This window comes from Microcaecilia unicolor, chromosome 8 (assembly GCF_901765095.1).
Source record: "Microcaecilia unicolor chromosome 8, aMicUni1.1, whole genome shotgun sequence".
In the NCBI taxonomy this organism is placed as follows: Eukaryota; Metazoa; Chordata; class Amphibia; order Gymnophiona; family Siphonopidae; genus Microcaecilia; species Microcaecilia unicolor.
In genome coordinates, this window is record NC_044038.1 from 177,132,156 (window position 1) to 177,154,969 (window position 22,814).

Here is a 22,814-nt window from a genome sequence, read left to right on the forward strand (position 1 = left end):
AGGGGAATGGTGGAGATCAACTGTGATGTCTGGCACTGCACCAGGACTGAAGTTGGGCAGACAAATATTTGACAGCTAACAGGTCTTGCTATTATAATTGGTAACTTGAGTTTCTAAGCAATGAGATGGTGTTGAGTTCGAAGGAGATTTTTTGTTTTATAGATTGTCATATGAAGTATAGCTCGACAAACATAAAGAAGCAAAATATCAGATGTCAATATGGATTTCCCTGAAGAAGCTCGCTGGGTGAAACGTGACCTGTTGGCAGCTGAGATCATTAAGAGAAGACAATTTAAAGATAAGTTGGATATTTGGATATATTGATGTTGATATATATCATTTGCATTATTTGAAGCAAAAGATTGTGAAATACAAGCTATACTATACAAGCTATACTCATTGAAGTTTAAGATAAGAGGAAAATAAAATAAAATACAAGGTTTTTTTTGCCAATGAAAAGAGGCTGGTCAACGAGTCTGCGAATATAATATTCAGACCACTGACATACAGAGGCATTTTCCCTCTTTAAAATCTCATTTCCTCAAGAGAACAGATAAGAAGATTACTCAACTAATAAATTTAAAAATGTTGAGAAAGTAAAAAATTAAAAACTTTTGAAAAAATCTCTGTAGTTAAAATAGAATTTATAAAAAAGTTACATGGTAGAAAAAACCCCACTGATTAGTTGTCACTGGATGTGTTGACAAAATGTAGTGGACTCCGCACATTTTTTGACTGTGTCCCACAGAGGAGGCTTACAAACAAACTAAGTAGCCCAGGGCGGGTCCTTAGATGCTGGATGGGATATTGATTGAGTGATAGATGACAGAGTGTGGTGGTAAATAGAATTCCCTCTGAATCTTGATATTTGTGTTTAAGGAATAAATTTCACTTGTTGAGCCAGTGGTTTGTCCAGCATTCTCTCATTTTCCACTTCTTGACTCTGTGTTGGATTCTCCGTGGGATTTTTGGTGTTTGGTTACCAGCAGATGAAGACCTACCTGACCCTCTCAGTCTTTCTAGCAAAGCGTTAGGGTTCTAATGGCTCCTCCATGCAGGCTGCACAGTGCCATTCTGCTGAGGGTTGTAACTGCTGCTCTCTGCGGGTTTCCCTCCACCCTTTGCCTTTTTGGAAACTCAGTATAATCATTATTTGAGCTGAACTGCTGTTCTTAGCAGGTTACCCCAGGGCTTTTTTTACCTTGGAATTAGAAGATCCATTGTGTTTATCCCATACCTTTTTGAATTCTGTTACCGATATCTGAACAGTTAACAAAAGAATACAAAGCAACAAACAGTTAACAATTAAAATTCAACATATTTCTGAAATAAAAATGTTTTGAGAAGTTTTTTAAATCATAAAAAGTCATATTCTGCCCTTAAATTAGTCGGTAAAGAATTCTCTGAAAGAGGGACAGTTTCAGAAATCAATTCCACACTGATTGCCCTTTTCCTTAAACCATTAGCAGATGTTAAGAGAATGTGATATTTAACAACAAACACAAGTTTTGATGGATGGTTTGCAATGGCTTATCATTCTGGGGGGGGGGGGGGGGTCGGGTCAGGACAGGCAACTTCTCAATAGGGTCCACCACTAGAACATGCCCTCACAACTGCTGCTACAAACTGGTCCTTGTGACCTTGAATTCACTCCAAACCCTACTGTTGCATATGGAATGGCACAGCACTGGCTGTGAGGGGACCAGGCCTCTCTCTTTGATTTAGTAAGAAACTTCCAGAGCATGCAAGCAGCAAATGAGACTTCAGTACTCTGTGTCAGAAATTTATCAAGCCATTGCATTCTGAAATGGATAACCACACTTGGTCTCATCAACCGACCCAAGGACCATAATAATAGGGATAAAATGATGCTGCCTCATATACTCTTGCCAGGACACAGTGTCATGTGGTCCATTGCTTAGATAGCTCTTCCAATTCATTGTCAGTGCTGAATCTGATTACCATTTCAACCCTAGACATGCATATCTTTCAGTTCACTGACCTCATCCATTCTCCTTCCCATCTGCTTGGCTCAGATGCTATCACTGTTTCATTATCAGAGAAGGGCTTAACTTTCCTACACAACCCAACTGCCTCTTAAGGTGGTCTCCCATGGTGTACCAAAAGAAGTACTCTTAGTAGCTGCTGCTAGTCAAACTGCAGTGAAAGCTTGATCCACGTGAGATGAGCTTGTGCCCTCCCACCTCAGATTTATTCAGTATGACCAACTGTTTTGTTGCAGATGAGAAAGATCTCAGTAAAGTACTCTGTCCACAGTGTCTGCTGAGCTGTGACAATCCAGATGGCAGCAAGCAGGTGAGTAATGAACTCTCTGCTGCTTCAATTAATATTCACATGTTTCTACCATATTGCAGGCCATCTCCAGCAATAAGAATATTTGGCACAAAATCTATTTTCTGAAGTTGTGTCCCAGTGAATTCATTTGGTCCAACTCTTTCTCTTAAGAGATGCATCCTGAACTCAAACAAGTCAAGCAAGATATGTAGCCAAGGTAAAACATTGACAAAGAGGGGCATTTTGTTTTAAATGTAGCTGGGTTCTGTTATTTAGCTCACTGCTATACCTCTGTCAAATCAGATTACACTTCTCTGGCTCTTAGCGGAAATAGTTATGTTTAAGTCTGTCAACTATGGGTGTGATTTTCAACATTTTTGGTTGATTTTCAGACAGTTTTTCATTTTGTTTCAAATAAAGGCAGGTAAAATTTGATTTAATATGCATAATATTTTTTTCCACATCCCCCAATATGACAATTGGCAGATGTTTCCAGATTACACTTTTTTTTCCTACAGTCTACTCAAACATCCTAGTAGCCACCAAATCTTTTTTTTTCAGCTCAAGATCTTCTCTGGCTGTCTTTCATAATAAGGATGAACTTTTCCATGGTCAAAAGGTTAGAGACTAATCAGATTTCTTGAAGGAGACCCAGGATAAATAAAGCTTTTTTGACCTTTCCTTCTAAAGTGATAGAGATTAGTAAAGAATTTTTCCTAATGTTTCCTTCAAAATGTTTTGTTGCTCATGAAATTTCAGACCAGAAAGGCTGACTTCAGTGATGGGCAAAATAGTTGAAACTATTATAAAGAATAAAATTATGAAACACGTGGAGGGGCATAATCGAACAGGGCACCCAAATTTTCCTGAGGGCGTCCTTACAGGACGTCCTCAAACCCGTATTATCGAAACAAGATGGGTGTCCATCTTACGTTTCGATAATACGGTCGGGGATGCCCAAATCTCAACATTTAGGTCGACCTTAGAGATGGTCGTCCCCAGTTTTTGGCGATAATGGAAACTGAGGACGCCCATCTCAAAAATGACCAAATCCAAGTCATTTGGTTGTGGGAGGAGCCAGAATTCGTAGTTAACTGGTCCCCCTGACATGCCAGGACACCAACCGGGCACCCTAGGGGGCACTGCAGTGGACTAACTGATCCACTAACTGAATGGAAAAAGGCATGCAGTGGTCACTAACCACCTCCCACCCTGAAAAAAACAACTTTTGTCTTTTTTAGAGTATGGGTGAAGGACGTCCTTCGCTATGCCTCCGTCCCTGCGATGGCAGTTGAGGATGTCCTTTGCTATTTATTTATTTAGATTTTGCTCACACCTTTTTCAGTAGTAGCTCAAGGTGAGTTACATTCAGGTACACTGGATATTTCTATGCCCCCGTCCCTGCAATGGCAGTTGAGGATGTCCTTTGATATGCCTCACTGGATATTTCTATGCCTCTGTCCCTGCAACGGCAGTTGAGGATGTCCTTTGATATGATTCTGTGAGAAGGATGTGCATGCCTGCTATGCCTCTGACACCCCCTTTATTTATTTGGATTTTTGGATCACAAGTAGCAACAGTGGGATTTGAACTGGCCACCTCTGGATTGCAACCAGTGCTCTAACCACTAGGCCACTCCTCCACTCCACTCCTTTCAAATTTAGCCATCCCTGTGGAGGGGGGGGGGGGGCAGTTGAGGCCTCCCAAAATGTTTGAAAGGATGTCCATGCCTCCGCTGACACACACATACCCCCCCCCCATGGACCTGCATACTGCCCCCCCACAGGGATAGCCAAATTTCAAGGGAGTGGAGTGGCATGGAGGAGTGGCCTAGTGGTTAGAACACTGGTCTTGCAATCCCAAGATGGTTAGTTCAAATCCCACTGCTGCTCCTTGTCATCCAAAATCCAAATAAATAAAGGGGGTGTCAGAGGAATAGCAGGCATGGATGTCCTTCTCACAAACATCCACATTTTGGATATCTTCAACTGCCATCACAGGGACGGAGGCATAGAAATATCCAGTGTACCTGAATGTAAAAAAGGTGTGAGCAAAATCTAAATAAATAAATAGCGAAGAACGTCATCAACACAGGGATGGAGGCATAGCGAAGGCGGTCCTTCACCCTTACTCTAAAAAAAAAAAAAGACAAAAGTTTTTAAAGTTGTTTTTTTCAGGGTGGGAGGTGGTTAGTGACCACTGGGGGAGTCAGGGGAGGTCATCCCCGATTCCCTCCAGTGGTCATCTAGTCATTTAGGACACATTTTTGTGGCTTGGTCGTAAAACAAAAAGGACTAAGTAAAGTCGGCCAAGTGTTCGTAAGGGACGCCCTTCTTTTTTCCTTTATCGCTTGAGGACACCCATCTATTAGGCATGCCCCAGTCCCGCCTTCACTACGCCTCCGACACGCCCCCGGGAACTTTGGTCATCCCTGCGACGGGAAGCAGTTGGGGATGCCCAAAATCAGCTTTCGATTATGCCGATTTGGGTGACCCTGAGAGAAGGACACCCATCTCCCAATTTGTGTCGAAAGATGGGCGCCCTTCTCTTTCGAAAATAAGCCTGATAGACAAACATGGTTTAATGGGACAGAGTCAACATGGGTTCAGCCTAACCCTAACACTAACCCTCTTTGTACTTAGTGTGTACTCATTAAGAAGAGCATGTCTTTTTTGTACATAGGGCATACTCTTTAAGAAGAGCACAGCCTCTTTGTACATATTGAGGCATATTTTCAAAGCACTTTGGGAGGCTAAGTTCCATATGTTTCTATGGAACTTTGGGAGGCTAAGTGCTTTGAAAATAAGCCTCATTGTGTACTCTTTAAGAAGAGCGTGTCCTCTTTCTACATAGTATGTACTCTTTAAGAAGAGCATGTCCTCTTTCTACATAGTACATACTCTTTAAGTGGAGCACATGCTCTTAGTACATGTGGACGGGGATAATTGAATGGGGACGACCATCTCTAAGGGTGCCCATCTCTGAGGATGTCCCTGCGAAGGGGCGGGGCATCCCGTATTATCGAAACAAGATGGGCATCCATCTTTCATTTCGATAATACGGTCGGGGATGCCAAATCTCAACATTTAGGTCGACCTTAGAGATGGTAGACCTCGGTTTTCGGCGATAATGGAAACCGAAGACGCACATCTCAATAAATGGCCAAATCCAAGGCATTTGGTCATGGGAGGAGCCAGCATTCGTAGTGCACTGGTCCCACTCACATGCCAGGACACCAACCGGGCACCCTAGGGGCACTGCAGTGGACTTCACAAATTGCTCCCAGGTGCATAGCACCCTTACCTTGTGTGCTGAGCCCCCCCCCCAAAACCCACTCCCCACAACTGTACAACACTACCATAGCCCTCATGGATGAAGGGGGGCACCTACATGTGGGTACAGTGGGTTTCGGGTGGGTTTTGAAGGGCTCACATTTACCACCACAAGTGTAACAGGTAGGGGGGGATGGGCCTGGGTCCGCCTGCCTGAAGTGCACTGCATCCACTAAAAACTGCTCCAGGGACCTGCATACTGCTGTGATGGAGCTGGGTATGACATTTGAGGCTGGCATAGAGGCTGGGAAAAAATGTTTTTTAATTTTTTTTAGGGTGGGAGGGGGTTGGTGACCACTGGGGGAGTAAGGGGAGGTCATCCCCGATTCTCTCCGGTGGTCATCTGGTCAGTTTGGGCACCTTTTCAAGGCTTGGTCATGAAAAAAAAATGGACCAAGTCGGCCAAATGCTAATCAGGGACGCCCTTCTTTTTTCCATTATTGGCCGAGGACACCCATCTCTTAAGCATGCCCCCGTCCCACCTTCGGTACGCTACCGACACGCCCCTGGGAACTTTAGTCATCCCTGTGATGGAAATTGAGGACGCCCAAAATCGGCTTTCAATTATGCCGATTTGGGCGACCCTGAGAGAAGGACGCCCATCTCCTGATTTGTGTTGAAAGATGGTCGCCCTTCTCTTTCGAAAATGCCCCTGATAGTGTACTCTTTAAGAAGAGCGTGTCCTCTTTGCACATAGTACGTACTATTTAAGAAGAGTGTGTCCTCTTTGTACATAGTACGTACTCTTTAAGAACAGCGCATCCTCTCTGTACATAGTGCATACTCTTAGTATGTACTCTTTAAGAAGAGTGTGTTCTCTTTGTACATAGTGCGCACTCTTTAAGAACAGCGCATCCTCTCTGTACATAGTGCATACTTAGTATGTACTCTTTAAGAAGAGTGTGTTCTCTTTGTACATAGTGCGCACTCTTTAAGAAGAGCACATCCTCTTTGTACATATTGTGCATTTAAGAAGAGTGCATTCTCTTTGCACATAGTGCGTACTCTTTAAGAAGAGCACGTCCTCTTTGTACATAGTGTGTGTTCTTTAAGAAGAGCATGTCCTCTTTGTACATATTGCGTACTCTTTAAGACGAGCACGTCCTCTTTGTACATAGTATGTACTCTAAGAAGAGCACGTCTTCTTTGTACATAGTACATTCTCTTTAAGAAGGGTGCATCCTCTTTGTACATAGTATGTACTCTTTAAGAGGAGCGCATCCTCTTTGTACATAGTGTGTACGCTTTAAGAAGAGCACGTGCTCTTTGTACAAAGTGTGTAAGAACGCATCCTCTTTGTACATAGTGTGTATGCTTTAAGAAGAATGTGTCCTCTTTGTACATAGTGCGTACTGTTTAAGGAGAGCACGTCCTCTTTGTAGAGAATGCATACTCTTTAAGAAGAGTGGGGGTTTTTTTTACATTGCATACTTTTTAAGAAGAGTGCGTCTTCTTTATACATAGTGCATACTCTTTAAGAAGAATGCACCCACTTTGTACATAGTCAGCCTTATTTTCGAAAGTGATGGGCGCCCAGATTTCGACCCAAATCGGGAGATAGGCGCCCATCTCACAAAGGCACCGAAATAGGTATAATTGAAAGCTGATTTTGGGCGTCTTCAACTGCACTCCGTCATGGGAACGAACAAAGTTGACGGGGGCGTGTCGGAGGCGTGGAGAAAGCGGGACTGGGGTGTGTTTATCGGCCGAGAAGAGATGGGCACCTTCGGCCGATAATTGAAAAAAGAAAGGTGTTTTTAGCGTGAATTTGGGTCACTTTTTTGGACCTTTTTTTTCACGAACAAGTCCCAAAAAAGTGCCCTAAATGACCAGATGACCACCGGAGGGAATCGGGGATGACCACCCCTGACTCCCCCAGTGGTCACTAACCCCCTCCCATCAAAAAAACCCACCTTTAACAAATTTTTTTTCCAGCCTGTATGCCACCGTCAAATGCCATACCCAGCTCCATCACAGCAGTATGCAGGTCCCTGGAGCAGTTGTTAGTGGGTGCAGCGGACTTCAGGCAGGTGGACCCAGGCCCACCCCCCCTACCTATTACACTTGTGGTGGTAAATGGGAGCCCTCCAAACCGCCCCCAAAAACCACTGTACCCACATGTAGGTGCCCCCCTTCAGCCATAAGGGCTATGGTAATGGTGTAGAGTTGTGAGCAGTGGGTTTTGGGGGGGGGGGGGATTTGAGGGACTCAGCACCCAAAGGAAGGGAGCCATGGACTTGGGAGGTATTTGACTTTTTTTTGTTGTTACAAGTGCCCCCTAGGGTGCCCGGTTGGTGTCCTGGCATGTGAGGGGGACCAGTGCACTACGAATCCTGGCCCCTCCCACAACCAAATGCCTTTGACTTGTTCGTTTCTGAGCTGGGCGCCTTCGGTTTCCATTATCGCTGAAAAACGAAACAGCCCAGCTCAAATCCACACAAATCCGATGCATTTCCGGCCACAAACCGTATTATCGAATGAAAAGATGGGCGGCCATTTTTTCCAAAAATACGGTCTATCCTGCCCCTTCACGTACCCGTTCTTGGACATAGGCGCCCATGGAGATGGGCGTTCGTGTTTGATTATGCCCCTCAGTGCGTACTCTAAGAAAAGTGTGTCCCTCTGCTGATCTCCCTAATCCGTGTCCTGACCTACATTTTCACTTCCTTTTCTTGCCCGTAACCCCAGCTGCAAGCAGATCGCTGCCGTCTCTCTGCCAAAGCAGCAGAGGTGTTTTGGGGGAAGGAAAAGCAGACAGCTGAAAGGGGGTGGGGGGGGGGGGGGTAATGATTGAGGGCTGGGATTCTGGAATCTTGCTATTCTTTGGGGTTCTACATGGAATGTTGCTACTCTTTGAGATTGTGCATGAAATCTTGTTAATGGGACTTGATATACTGCCTTTCTGTGGTTTTTGCAACTATATTCAAAGCGGTTCACATAGTAAATACAGGTACTTGTTTGTACCTGGGGCAATGGAGGATTAAGTGACTTGCCCAGAGTCACAAGGAGCTATAGTGGGAATTAAACCCAGCCCCCCAGGATCAAAGCCCACTGCACTAACCACTAGGCTGCTCCTCTACTCCACAAAAGGGAATAAATACAAAATTATGCAGTATAAATGCATGAGAATTGGGAAAGCCCTCACCCCTTCTCCAACACACACACTTAGTTCTGCCTCATCTGGTCCAGTCACAACAGCACGGGTAGTTTTTACTTATACGGTCTGTGCCAGAGCTGGTGGTTGGAGGCGGGACTGGTAGTTGGGAGGTGGGGATAGTGCTGGGCAGACTTATATGGTCGGTGCCAGAGCTGGTGGTGGGAGGAGGGATTGGTGGTTGGGAGGCGGGGATAGTGCTGGGCAGACTTATACGGTCTGTGCCCTGAAGAGGACAGGTACAAATAAAAAGTAGCACATATGAATTTATCTTGTTGGGCAGACTAGATGGACCATGCAGGTCTTTTTCTGCCGTCATCTACTATGTTAAATAAAAAAAAATGACAAAAAAATGTTTTAGCTGTCCAGCTATAGTGCCCACATGTATTTTGTATTAAAGTAGGTGTTATTCATTTATTTATTTCACACGCTAATAGACCTTAATGATGGGCAGTCAGAACATTTTCATGTCATTTCCCATTTTATTTTATTCATATTTTTCTGGCCATTTTCTCAGTTTCCAACACTAGTGTACAATATGTTGAAAGAGGGCCAACTCTTTCACGCATGGACAAATCTGTGCGTGCCCAATGGTTTGTACACGCATGGTGGCTCCACTATCGGGATACAGTGGGCACTCTTTCCACACACTGTACACTATTTCCAAAGAGTGTACAGCGTTGTCGGCAAAGACTTTGTTTTTGTTTGGTAATGGCGTACGACATAGCAAACATCAGTGACTAACCCTTTGTCATTGGAAACGAAAGCCATCCCTAACAGACCTCCCTTATCTGTTATTCTCACTGGTTAACAGACAACATAGGAAATAATTTAAACATAAAGCAAACAAGAGAATAAAAACATGCAAAACTTTCCTGAAGATCTATTTTTACGCACCTACGCCCTGGGAAATTTAATACAAACCAGCTTGCATGGTAAAACGATATTTGACGCACTCAAGTCGGTTATCAAACGTCACCAGCTAATTCTTCGTGACCTATTCTAAGCTGTACCATGGCTCCGGCAGCAGAGACTACAGCTTGAGGAATGTATTCAGCAGTGGCCTTCATTTAAGGGATAAATATTCTGAAATTAATAATTCTAATTCATAAATATAATATCTGTAGTCATATGATCAATTATTCACAGACTTTGCTTCTAATATTCCAGCTGCAAAGTCTGAGAGGCAAAGATAAAAAGGTTTTCCCCTCCTTTCCAGTCCATGAAGCGCTTACTGTGGGGAGTGTAAAAAATTTAAAGAAAACTGTTTCCATGGTGATTTCTTCCTCTAAGGATCACGCTTCTGTCTCCTTCCTCAAGCACATTAATGATCCTTATTTTTTCTACATAAATATATTGAAAATTAGATTTGATTTACTCTGTACAAATAAATTTCTGGTCAGCACTAATGAAAAAACGGAAACGGGCTTTAAAATCTCACCCAGGGGAAATGAAAAGCCTCCAAGGTAAAAACAACCATTTAGGGAGAAATTAAGGTAGAAGCCTGAAGGTAGTGCTTGAATATCATGAATACTCAGAGCTGATTATCCAGAAATTTGGAATGTCTCGTGTTAACAGTTTCAGAGCAGAGAGAGGTGAAACCCATAGGGTGTTAGCTAGAAACAGGATTGGGGTTTAATGCACGAGGCCCTGGGTAGACATTAATGATTGAACCCAGCTGCTTCTAGGCACCTTAAAACTCTGTCTCAGTTACATTATTCAGCTTTGCCAAGGGGAAGTATCACAGCTGTCACCATGAGTCACTGCCCAACTCACCCTCCTCTGTGGCAGCGGGTCCTGTGGCATGTCTCTGAGTGGCGGTCCTCTTCCTGTTTGTGAGTCGCATCACAGGGATGTTGACTTCTAGGGTCAAACGCAAGTCAAGGATACCTCCTATGCCTGCTGGTCAGTGCTTTCACAGCTGCCTCACTCAGCATTTCACCTGCAGCTCTACAGTTCTAGGCCCCAGTCTTCCAGTCCTCCCGAAGTTCCAGTCTTCAGTCCTGTAACAGTTCCAGTCTTTAGTCCTGCCACAGTTCCAGTCTTCAGTGCTGCCGCAGCTCCAGTCTTCCAGTCCTATCACAGCTCCAGTCTTCCAGTCCTGCTGCAGCTCCAGTCATTCAGTCCCCGCCACAGTTCTAGTCCTCAGTCCTGCCGCAGCTCCAGTCTTCCAGTCCTGCCGCAGCTCCAGTCTTTCAATCCTGTCACAGCTCTAGTATTTTCCACAGCTTTGACTTCTGTCCTGTGCCCTACTCCTCTCTAGTTCCGGAGGTGACCTGTCTACCACTGGCTGGAACCTCGGCCTTTGGGCCAGGGTGTCTAAGGCATCCTAAGCTCACTGTCTCAAGACATAACAGGAAGCTTGTGCCACTGCATCTCCTGCTAAAAGTGTTCCTCACTATAAGTATGAAGAAGAGCTGGGAGTAAGAAACTCTTAGGGAGGAATTCTGTAAAATAGCTCTTAAATGTAGACATGACAAACAAGCCTGCTTAGTGCCAACTCTGTAACGGTGTTATGATGTGCCGGACCTGTCACAAAATAGTAGAGCAAAGGCAAGCAGTTTTGGCATGCTGAAAATTTTAAGCTAGGTCAATGCAAGGCCTAGGTGGACCTCTGATGCTTTTCTATATGGCTTGTCCATTGTTAGGTGGAACGCCCATGACACGCTCATGCTCCACCCACTGGTACAGCCCATTTGCTGTTACTCGCCATGCAACTAGTGTGCTAATTTTATAACAAAGCGCCGAGCACATCCGTGCATAAATGGCAATTTGTGACATCACTCAAGCACATAGGTATGTATAAATCAGTGCATGCAGTATGTGCTTTTATAGACTTACCCTTCACATGAAATGTCACACCATGAACCTAAACTGTGGCATCTCTGATCCTCATGAGCAGGGGAGGACTGACAGCGATCTGAGCCCCTGGGCAGTGAAGGTCATTGGGTCCCCCTGGCTGCTGCCTGCCACCCTCCCCCAACATCACTGCTGCTGTCACCCCCCCCCCTTTCGCACACTAGAGCCCCTCTATTGCCACAGCTTCCATGCCCCTCCTGCATAATACGGACCCCTGAGCCTCAACGGGCCCTTCCCGGTCCTACCTTGAAGGGCCCTGGTGGTCTAGTGACTTCTTTAGGGTAGAAAAGAACCCCACACTTTCCAGCCTACAGCCGCTACTTTACCCAGCATTGTTGTGTTTTAAAAATGGCTGCCGAGACTTCCTGTGGTAGTCTCGTGAGTCTTGGCAGCCATTTTTAAACACGACAGTGCCGGGCAGAGTAGCAGCAGTGGGTAGGAAAGAGTGTGGTTTTTCCTGCCCCCGCAGATGCCACTAGACCACGAGGGCCCTTCAAGGTGGGACTGGGGAGGGCCGACTAAGGCTCTGGGTGGGAGAGAGCCTCTGGGCCCTCGAACACTGCCTGGATGCCCATATGATCAGTACAGAGATGGGTAGTAACTTTGTTACAGCATGCAAACAGATGCGCTTGCAAATCCAAACTAGTGCCAACTAAGTGCAATTATTAAGGCCCATTAATTCATACTTGATAGCTCGTTAACTAATTTGGTTGTGTGCACGAATCTTGGATTCATGCCTAAATTTCAGCACCAATCTTTCAGTGCCATACACATATAGAATCCAGGAGTAAACGCAAATTCTGTAATGGCAGTTGTGTACACAACCACCGTCACAGAATACTAACATAAGTGCACACCTAGCTTTAGGCTTATGCTAGCTCAATGGCTGCCATAAATGCTCGCGTGTAGACGGTAGCATTCTATAACCCAACTGCGTAACTGCCTGACATACTCATGCCCCGCCAAGGTCCACGCCCATCCATGTAATTGCGTGCTCTGGAATTTGAGCGTGCAACTTAAAGAATACCGATGAGGACAGTTATGTGTGTAAGTTCTAATTGATGCCAGTTGCCCTCAGTTATGGCCAATTATATCCTATTACTGCTTGTTAACAACCGTTATCAGCTCATTACATGTGCAACTGAACTTATTCTACAACTTGCACGTGCAAATTTAAATAATTAGGGGTTTATATATCATATGGGTTGGGCAGGTTGTTAAATATAGAAGTGATGAAGGCAGCACCACTGGGCTCCCTTTGGAAAGTAGGGATGATCAGAAGCGGCATCTTGGTAGAGCTCAGCAGACCGTGGCAAAGTGGAGAGTGGCACATCATGCCACAGAGCAGGTAAGCATGGTGGCAGACTTCCCTGTATAAGCTGAGTCACAGTTTAATAATGGCCTACTGGATAGATGCTGTGTCTGCCTGGAAACTTCTAGCTAGTGATTCACAAACATTACTACCTAGTGTAGACGCAACTTCCACTCTTTTTACTCCTATCTGCTCTATGTTATTTTGTCTGGTCCACTTAGTAGCTCATTCTTAATTCATTACCCATGATACACTGCTGCAGGGCCACCGAGAGACTGAGCCAGGCCTGGGGCAGGGCCTCCGCCGCTGGGCCCAGGGCAGAATCATCATCGTCACTGCGCCCCCCCTCCCAAATCATTGTGACCGCCGCCACCCCCTCCCTCATGAAATACCTTGACTGGCCCCGCCAGCTGCAGGCAGTGTGGCTTCCTCTGCCTAGCACTGCCTGCCTCTGCAGCTGCTTTCCTCAGGTCGCACATACTCAGTCTCAAAACTGAGCATGCACGCCTGAGGACCCAGCAGCTGCTAGGCAGGCAATGCAAGGGGGGCCCGGAGCCAGAGTTTTCTCTCTCCTGTTCCTGTTGGCCTGGGACCGGGGAATTTTGTCACCTCTGCCCCTCCTCTCGGCGGCTATGTACTGCTGCATGATGCTCTCCACCTAAATCTCTTCTGTAAGTATAGACACTGTGTAGTAAATCTTCCTTGAAACGGAGGAGGCAGAGTCCCTCATATTCTCCTCTGGTGGACTGAACTGACTGCTGCAAATCCTTAATGGCCCCAACTCATTATATTCAAAAGCACAAATTTCTTTCAGTCTCCAAATATCTGGGTAGGTATTGACAGCTCCAGCCCTTCAGGGCTTTTGTTTATAGTTGGACACAGACTTCATACTGGGCCTAATGGAATGGAATTGTTTTCTGTTTACTGCTGTGTATGTTTCTTCCAGGAGAAAAATCAATCGGGGTCGATAACATGTGATTCTGCTTGTCATGTGATCCATCTCTAATCTCTGTAATCCCAACTGCAGATGCTAACAATTTAGAGAGAAGACTGAGTGATCGATTCACGTTTCTTCCTCTCTGATGGCCTCATGAGTTACACATTAATCTGTTTTGCTGTTCTGTATTCAGCAGTTGCTTGATTTGCACTGGTTTCACTCTCATGGCTTCCTGAACCCCCCCCCCCCCCCCACCATCATCATCCTCATTATTTTAGAATGGCACAGGAATAAATGAAGATCTGCAGTATATATACCCAGCTTGGTTCCTGTTTTCTGAAGCAGAACTGTGCTCGAGTGAGGCATCGAGGAACTGCTCTAGCGCTACAGTCCAGATTGGGGGTGCTGAGAATGAAATAAAGCACTATACAATACAGAGACAGAGTATGTTTCCTCTCTCAGTTTCTTCTTTTTTAAAATGATATATTGTCTATGATTTTCTCCCTATGGTTTCTCCTATACCAGCGGTTCCCAAACCTGATCCTGGAAGCACCCCAGTCAGTCAGGTTTTCGGTGCATGCAAATCTCTCTCATGAATATTCATTGTGGATATCCCAAAAACCTGGGGTGCCTCCAGGACCAGGATCAGGTTTGGGAATCACTGCCCTATATGATGATTTTCTGTCTCCCTTTAGAAATCTCAGTTGTAAAGAACTTCTGTGAGTCCTAACCCAGTCACCCCACTCACCCTCAGAAGATGGCAGGCATCCAGCCCCTACAGCATTTATGAAGAATAACATTTCAAGAGCTCTATTAACTAAAGAGCAAGTTTAATGTGTGGTAAGAACAAAGCCTCTGTGTAAACCACTGAGAATGTTCCCAACATTTTACCTTCCAGTTAATGCACAGAAAAGTTCTTTATCATGTGTTAACTCAATAGCAGATACAGTGACATAGCTAGTTATATCTCTATTGTGATGTTACCACTAGAGGTCTTGGCAGCCATTTTGGATGGCTGGAGTGGGCATCATTTCCCCAGGGATCCCTGGTACGGCTGGGAAGTGGGTTGGGGGGGGGATGAGGGGATCTACCAGGGGGTCAGCATCCTAATATGCTTGACCCTCAGAGAGTTATGAGCCTCTGGAGTGGATACCACGTTGGGCAGTTGTGCACATATGACTTTGGTGTGGGAGGTGGATGCAATTGGGGGGAGCTAATGTGTGGGGGATAATAATGGAGTTGCTGGAATTGGGAAGAGAAGCAGAATCTGCTAGTACCAGGGGGATGATGAAATTAGAGGGGTAGATGCAATGGAGGGGGGAAGGACCTGCCAAGGGAAGGCTGGAATTGAGAGAGGAGCCACCGATGCTGAGATTAGGGTACTTTGCAAAGGGAGCAGTGATTTTAGAAAGTTGCTCCCATGTCTACTTGTAGGAATTTCTATGGGTCCCCCCCCCCCCCCCACATGCACCTTTCTAAATTTACTGCTCCCTTTGGACTTCCCCTCTCCTCACTGCCTGCATTGTGAGGTGCATTCTCTGCTCTTTCCAGGCCCCCTTCTAAGCTAGGGGGTTAATGCAAAAATTCCCATGTATTGTCAAAGTGCTGTGGGCACATGCTGTTAACATTTGGTAATTCCTGCATGAACCACCTAATGCACCTTAGTAAACAGGGCCAAAAAACATGAATTTTGATTTTGATGATTTTTGAACCAAAGACTTGGGGTTCATGCAGGCACCATGCTCCCACAATAATGCTGAAAAACAGTGATATTGCAAATTTGGTTTATCAGATATAGGAAGTCATGGGGTTGTGTATTATGGAACTGTTCTTGCACTGTGGGGCTTTGCTACTTCATATTTTAACAGAAAACACTTTGCCTCTTTATTCCATAAAATGTATCTGGACCAGATTGTCTTAGACTGGCATCACTTGTATAATTTATCCAGTAAACACGATCAGGTGCAAATGAGGAGCTGAAATCTGTACTGCAGTATCAGTACCATTTTGGACCAATGTTCATGCTTCAATGAGTTAGGGGAATAAGCACTCAACATGGAGCAGAGCCGGCAGGCTTGGCAAGTTTAGTTCCTCATTCACACCATGCAAAATCTCGTCTTTTCATCTGACTTCACAATGGTCTGCTTTAATAGTACAATTGATTCTACTTATTTTAACATTTATCTTAACACTGGCAATACATATATTATCTCCATCAATGCATGTATATGTCTATAACATACTGTATGTCATGTGTTTATCCATTATTTATCTATTAGGATTTATTTACCGCCTTTCTAGAGGAATTCACTCAAGATGGTGTACAGTAAGAATAAATCAAACATAAGCAATAGACAATAACAATATTCAAATAATAATACAAAGTATGTTGTGTATGCTACTTTACAATGTCAATACAATTTTTGCTACATCTCTTTAAATTAAAAGACCAATCACCGTTATAACTCTGAGCTCATATTTGTAACAGCATCTCCAAAGGTTTTGTAGCATGAAAACAATTTGAAAAATTAAAATACTACCCTCCAAGATGTCAGTTTTGTATTACACAAGAGGACGCCATCAACGTGATTTTTTTCCCTGTGTTTTGGAGAACAGTTCCATAAGGCCAATGTGGAAGGGCACTTTTATTTTTTGAGCAGGAAAATGTTGTCCCTTCTGGCAGAGCCCGGTGACCTTCAAAGGAAAGACTTCCTTTGGTATCTGCCATCAGGAAATATGATCTCCTGTCACTACATCTCCCTTGGGGTCAATATTTTTTCACTACAAACTCCATTAGTAGCTCATAAACCTTAGAGTTTGTCCATGCTTGCCATATATAAATATAGCCATCCATATATTAATATTTTCAAGCTCCTCTGACCCAGTCCTGGTTTCTTCCATAATGGTGTAACTGTCTTACATAGGACTGAATGTCTTAAGGCAATACAAGGACTTCTCATTAAACAGACATGATCTAACTAAAAGGGGTTAAGAGGTTAAAAGGACCCAAAAGTCCAAGTAATGACAATCATTTTTGGTTTAATGACTTGTTCCTTTTCTCTTCCTTATTCTTTTTTTATTCATTTCCAACATTTAGCTTGTCCTCACAGTAAAGCTCAGAACAGGTTCGAAAAACAAAACAAAAACCATTCAAATCAATTAAAACAAATATAGTACAAATCAAACATCCAAAAAACAAAAGAAAAAGCCATATAATTAGATTTCTTATAATTTTCAATTACACAGTATTATTCTCTCCTCCCCATGAAAAGGAAACTAATGGGAAGGTCTAAGAGGCCCAAGATAGCAATGAGCAGAGTTCGCTCCCGGAATTAGTATCAATATTCTATTACCATCTTTATGCTGTTTACAGTATATTTATGTTTATTGTCATTTGATATACTGTCTTTCAACAAAAAACAAAGTGGATCACAATCAGTCTATACCAGTGGTTCTAAACCCAATCCTCAGGACACACCTACTAGGGAATTCTATAAGTGGCACCCAACTTCAGGGGTCCTTTACAAAGTCCGCTAGCATTTTTAGCACACATTAAAACTAAGCATGCACTAAATGCTAGAGACACCCATATATGGAGTGGAGGAGTGGCCTAGTGGTTAGAGCATCGGTTTTGCAATCCAGAGGTGGCTGGTTCAAATCCCACTGCTGCTCCTTGTGATCTTGGGCAAGTCACCTAACCCTCCATTGCCTCAGGTACAAACTTAGATTGTGAGCCCTCCTGGGACAAAGAAATATCCAGAGTACCTGAATGTAACTCACCTTGAGCTACTACTGAGAAAGGTGTGAGCAAAATCTAAATAAATAAATATTCCTATGGGCATCTGCAGCATTTCTTAGTGCATGCTAAAAATGCTACTGTGTCTTTGTAAAAAAAACAAAACCCTCAGTACGGAAACATATTCTAACAGATGAAAGGCACTGAAACAGGACTGAAATGGCAGATCGGTGTGGAAGTACTCTTACACGCTCAGTTATAGGATAGCATCTAGTGTATTTGCATGCAACTGCAAAGGAGGCATGGGCGGGTCGGGGTGTTCTGGAAAATTGCACACAATTTTATAGAATCTAGCGGATGCATGCAGGGATCCAAACCACATTTCAGCTCATCTCAGATCACTTTTTATAAAATAGCTCTGGGGGGGGCTGATTTATTTGGGCACCATTTACTGAATCAGCCCCTAACCAATCAGGATATCCGCAATGAATATGTATAACACACTTTAAATATATGGGTAAATCAATTTCAATACAGTTGTAAAGTTTATACCAAGCAATCTATCATCACAACTATAACATGTTACAAAATCTTTATTCCAAATTACAAATCTTGCAATAAAATCTTATACAGATGTAAAACCATGTTTATAAAGTGCTGTTACCCACACCTCATAAACATATATCATCAATGCACACAAAACATCAGCAACCCTTGACAAGAAAAAAATCACCCGCACCCTTCTACTCAACGAAAAATAAGACTCTTAGTACTTATCTTGACAGTCCTCCAACAGATGATCCAAAAAAATTCAAATTGTTTCGCACCAAACTGACATGGTACAACCTTTATGGGTCCAAGAGATACTCCACAATTGATATATCTAGCACATTGAGTCACTGTCAATATCTGTCCGTTCAGTCTCTACAAAGTTGTAGCCATACCCCAAATATTATGCATAATCGGGTGCCGTGGCATTCTGCTTGAATGTGACAAAAGAGCACTAATGTTGATACTTGAGCCCGTCCATTGAGGTGGCAGTAATGGCTCCTACGCTAACTGCCCGATTACCGCTGGATTAGTGCCTGCAGAAATATTTTTTGAATATTTCCACTAGCAACGGAAATGCCGCACACTGGGAATGGAATTACTGCCGGCACCTACGTTGGACCGGTGGTAGCTCAATTGGCATGTGGTAAGCTTGTAAAATGGCCCCTAAAAGTCAGGTAAGAGCAATCAGACAGGGCAGCAAGAGGAAGGGCATTCCAAAGTTCAGGGGAGGCACACAAGAATGCACAGTTTCTGGTAGAATTCTATAAATTGTCACCTAACGATAGATGCCAACTGGGTGCATAAATTATAGAATAATAGAAACATAGAAACATGACAGCAGATAAAGGCCATATGACCCATCCAGTCTGCCCATCCTCTGTAACCCCTAATTCTTCCTGTTCCTAAGCGATCCCACATAGCACCTACATGTGTGATTGGCACCACAAACTGGCATTTATGCACCTAAGTGCTAGGTGCTATTCTATAACATGAATGACAAAATCGCTTACTATATAGGTTTGAGGGGGCACACATGTGGGTGAAGAGTGGCCTGTCTCTGAGGTATTTCAGGGTACACTTAGGCACCAACAGTTATGACTGCCATTGACTTGCTGCAACTGTTGATGCACCTATGCCGATTTATTTTGTATTCTCTAATGGAATCTTGGTGCCCAGAAAATGAAAGTTATGGGGTAGGAGGCAAGGTCCTTCTGTGGATTAGGAATTGGTTGTTGGACAGAAAACAGAGGGTAGGGTTAAATGGTCATTTTTCTCAATGGAGGAGAGTGAATAGTGGAGTGCCACAGGGAACTGTATTGGGAGTGGTGCTATTTAACATATTTATAAATGATCTGGAAATCGGAGCAAGTGAAGTGATTAAATTTGCAGATGGCACAAAACTATTCAAAGTTCTTTAAAAAAACATGTGGATTGTGAAGAATTGCAGGAAGACCTTAGAAAATTGGAAGACTGGGCATCCAAATGGCAGATGATATTTAGTGTGGACAAATGCAAAGCAATGCGCATTGGGACAAATAATCTGAATCATAGTTACTTGATGCTAGGGTCCACCTTAGGAGTCAACACCCAAGAAAAAGATCTACGTGTCAATGTAGACAATACACTGAAATCTTCTGCCAAGTGTGCAGTGGCAGCAGCCAAAAAAGCAAACAGGATGCTAGGAATTATTAGGAAAGGGATGGTAAATAAGACCAAGAATACTATAATGCCTCTATATCGCTCCATGGTTTGACCTCACCTTGTTACAAAATCTTTATTCAATTCTGGTCTCTGTAAAAAAAATATAGAGGAATTAGAAAAGGTTGAAAGAAGAGAGACCAAAGTAATAAAGGGGATGGAATTCCTCTCATATGAGGAAAGTCAAAAGAGATTAGGGCTCGTCAGCATGGAAAAGAGAAGGCTGAGGGGAGATAAGCTTGAGGCCTACAAAATCCTGAGTAGTGTACAACAAGTAGAAGTGAATCAATTTTTTGGTCTTTCAAAAAGTACAAACACTAGGAGACAGTCAATAAAGTTACATGGAAATACTTTTAAAACAAATAGGAAGAAATATTTTTTCACTCAAAGGATAAGCACTGGAACTCATTGCCAGAGGATGTGGTGACAGCGGATAGAATGTCTGGGTTTAAAATAGGTTTGGATTAGTTCCTGGAGGAAAAGTCCATAGTCTGCTATTGAGTCAGACATGGGGGAAGCCACTGTTTGCCTTGGGATTGGTAGCATGGAACCTTGTTACACTTTGGGATTCTGTCAGGTATTTGTGACCTGGAATGGCCTCTGTAGGAAGCAGGATACTGGGCTAGATGGTCCACTGATCTGACCCGGTATGGCTATTCTTATGTTGTTATAGAATTGGCGTGACGCACCCAGCAGTCGGGCACCCAAATCTTGACGCCAATAGAATTGTCAACAAAGTATTTTAAAGTAAATTAATAAATAATAACATCCACTACCAAACGACAGATACAGAAGGGAAAGAAATTTTTGTTTTATTAAAGGATTTTGTTTCCCCACTGGCAAACAATAGGTAGAAACCTCTTAGATTGTGCTGTTCCTGTTCTCTAAGGAAGAACGAAAAAGAGCATTTCCATTTCAACAGGAGACAGTTCCACCTGAATCCTGCCACGAAAGATACAGAAATATGTTACAATTAATACAATGATAGAAGAGTATCTTTACAGGTATTTACATGCTATTAAAACCAACATTATGGAACCGCAGAGATCTCTGGCAAGATGCAAAACTCGTTAGTTCCTGGATTAATGGCAATTTTTAATTGGATGGGCTATGAAAATCACATAGAGCTATTATACGTTACACCTGTGCTAACGGAACAGCGTGTTAATGAAGACAATTAGCATGGGAAGGGGGGGTCTCTCTCTGTGCTACTGTGGATAATCCTTCTCACTCCGAGAGAAAATTAACAGCTGCTTTCTGGTGTATCACATTATCCCACTTTGTGTGAGAATGCAATCAGACTTATTGCAGGGACACCCAGAAATATATCATGTATGGTAGGAAGCAGCAACATCTGTTCAAGCCTCATACGAACGCTGACTTTTAAACATTTCATATATATCACATGTTTATCCGTAGACAAAAGCAGCACGCAGTTAATGAGCTAAAAACCACTGAACAAACGCAGTGTATCCACTGTTTGCTCCCAGCTCATTCCCTAAACAGAGAAAAAAATCAGGGACTAATTAGTCAGGTTTGCTCTGGAAAATATTTATTACTGGCAAAAGACTGCATGTTCTCCATTGCAGCCAAGCGAATTCTTCTGCACAGCGTACACAGGTGGTGCAGTATAAATCCTCAATCGAGCTTTGGCGCTGAATATTAATGCTAGAAGTGCTCAGATATTAGGAAAATAAATGCATGCAGTAGAGTTGATTTTAACTATTTGAGGGGCCCTTTTACAAAGGTGCGCTGAAAAATGGCCTGAGGTAGTGTAGACACGTGTTTTCGGCACATGCAGAATCATTTTTCAGTGCACCGGTAAAAAATGCCTTTTTAAAATTTTTTCCGAAAATGGACTTGCGGCAAAATGAAAATTGCCGCACATCCATTTTCAGTCTGAGACCTTACTGCCAGCCATTGACCTAGCGGTAAGGTCTCACGCAGTACATAAGTACATAAGTACATAAGTAGTGCCATACTGGGAAAGACCAAAGGTCCATCTAGCCCAGCATCCTGTCACCGACAGTGGCCAATCCAGGTCAAGGGCACCTGGCACGCTCCCCAAACGTAAAAACATTCCAGACAAGTTATACCTAAAAATGAGGAATTTTTCCAAGTCCATTTAATAGCGGTCTATGGACTTGTCCTTTAGGAATCTATCTAACCCCTTTTTAAACTCCGTCAAGCTAACCGCCCGTACCACGTTCTCCGGCAATGAATTCCAGAGTCTAATTACACGTTGGGTGAAGAAAAATTTTCTCCGATTCGTTTTAAATTTACCACACTGTAGCTTCAACTCATGCCCTCTAGTCCTAGTATTTTTGGATAGCGTGAACAGTCGCTTCACATCCACCCGATCCATTCCACTCATTATTTTATACACTTCTATCATATCTCCCCTCAGCCGTCTCTTCTCCAAGCTGAAAAGCCCTAGCCTTCTCAGCCTCTCTTCATAGGAAAGTCGTCCCATCCCCACTATCATTTTCGTCGCCCTTCGCTGTACCTTTTCCAATTCTACTATATCTTTTTTGAGATACGGAGACCAGTACTGAACACAATACTCCAGGTGCGGTCGCACCATGGAGCGATACAACGGCATTATAACATCCGCACACCTGGACTCCATACCCTTCTTAATAACACCCAACATTCTATTCGCTTTCCTAGCCGCAGCAGCACACTGAGCATAAAATGCCGATTACCACCTGGTTACCGCCCACGCACCAGAATATAAACAATTTTTCTGGCGTGCGTATTGGACGCGCGTCAAAAATGAAATTACCACACAGGCCATGCGGTAGCTCAAAATTGATGCATGTTGGGCGCATAGGTGCCTATGAGGCTTCGTAAAAGGGCCCCTGAGCAGCTGCTTGTTAAGATGTGGGCTCGGGGCACCCCTGGGAATCTTGGGGAGCAGCATTTCAAGGCCAGCAGTA

The 22,814-nt window shown here is 43.7% G+C and overlaps 1 protein-coding gene and 1 long non-coding RNA gene across 3 annotated transcripts in view; one reads left to right on the top strand and one right to left on the bottom strand.

The window, feature by feature from the left end:
- PPP2R2B (protein phosphatase 2 regulatory subunit Bbeta) overlaps positions 1 to 22,814 on the bottom strand; it is a 239,102-nt gene that overhangs the window by 80,513 nt on the left and 135,775 nt on the right. The window lies entirely within an intron of this gene.
- On the top strand, positions 12,326 to 18,606 carry LOC115476496. The gene is made up of 3 exons (XR_003943186.1): positions 12,326 to 12,336; positions 18,163 to 18,169; positions 18,487 to 18,606. It is a non-coding gene; the product is annotated as an uncharacterized LOC115476496 (long non-coding RNA).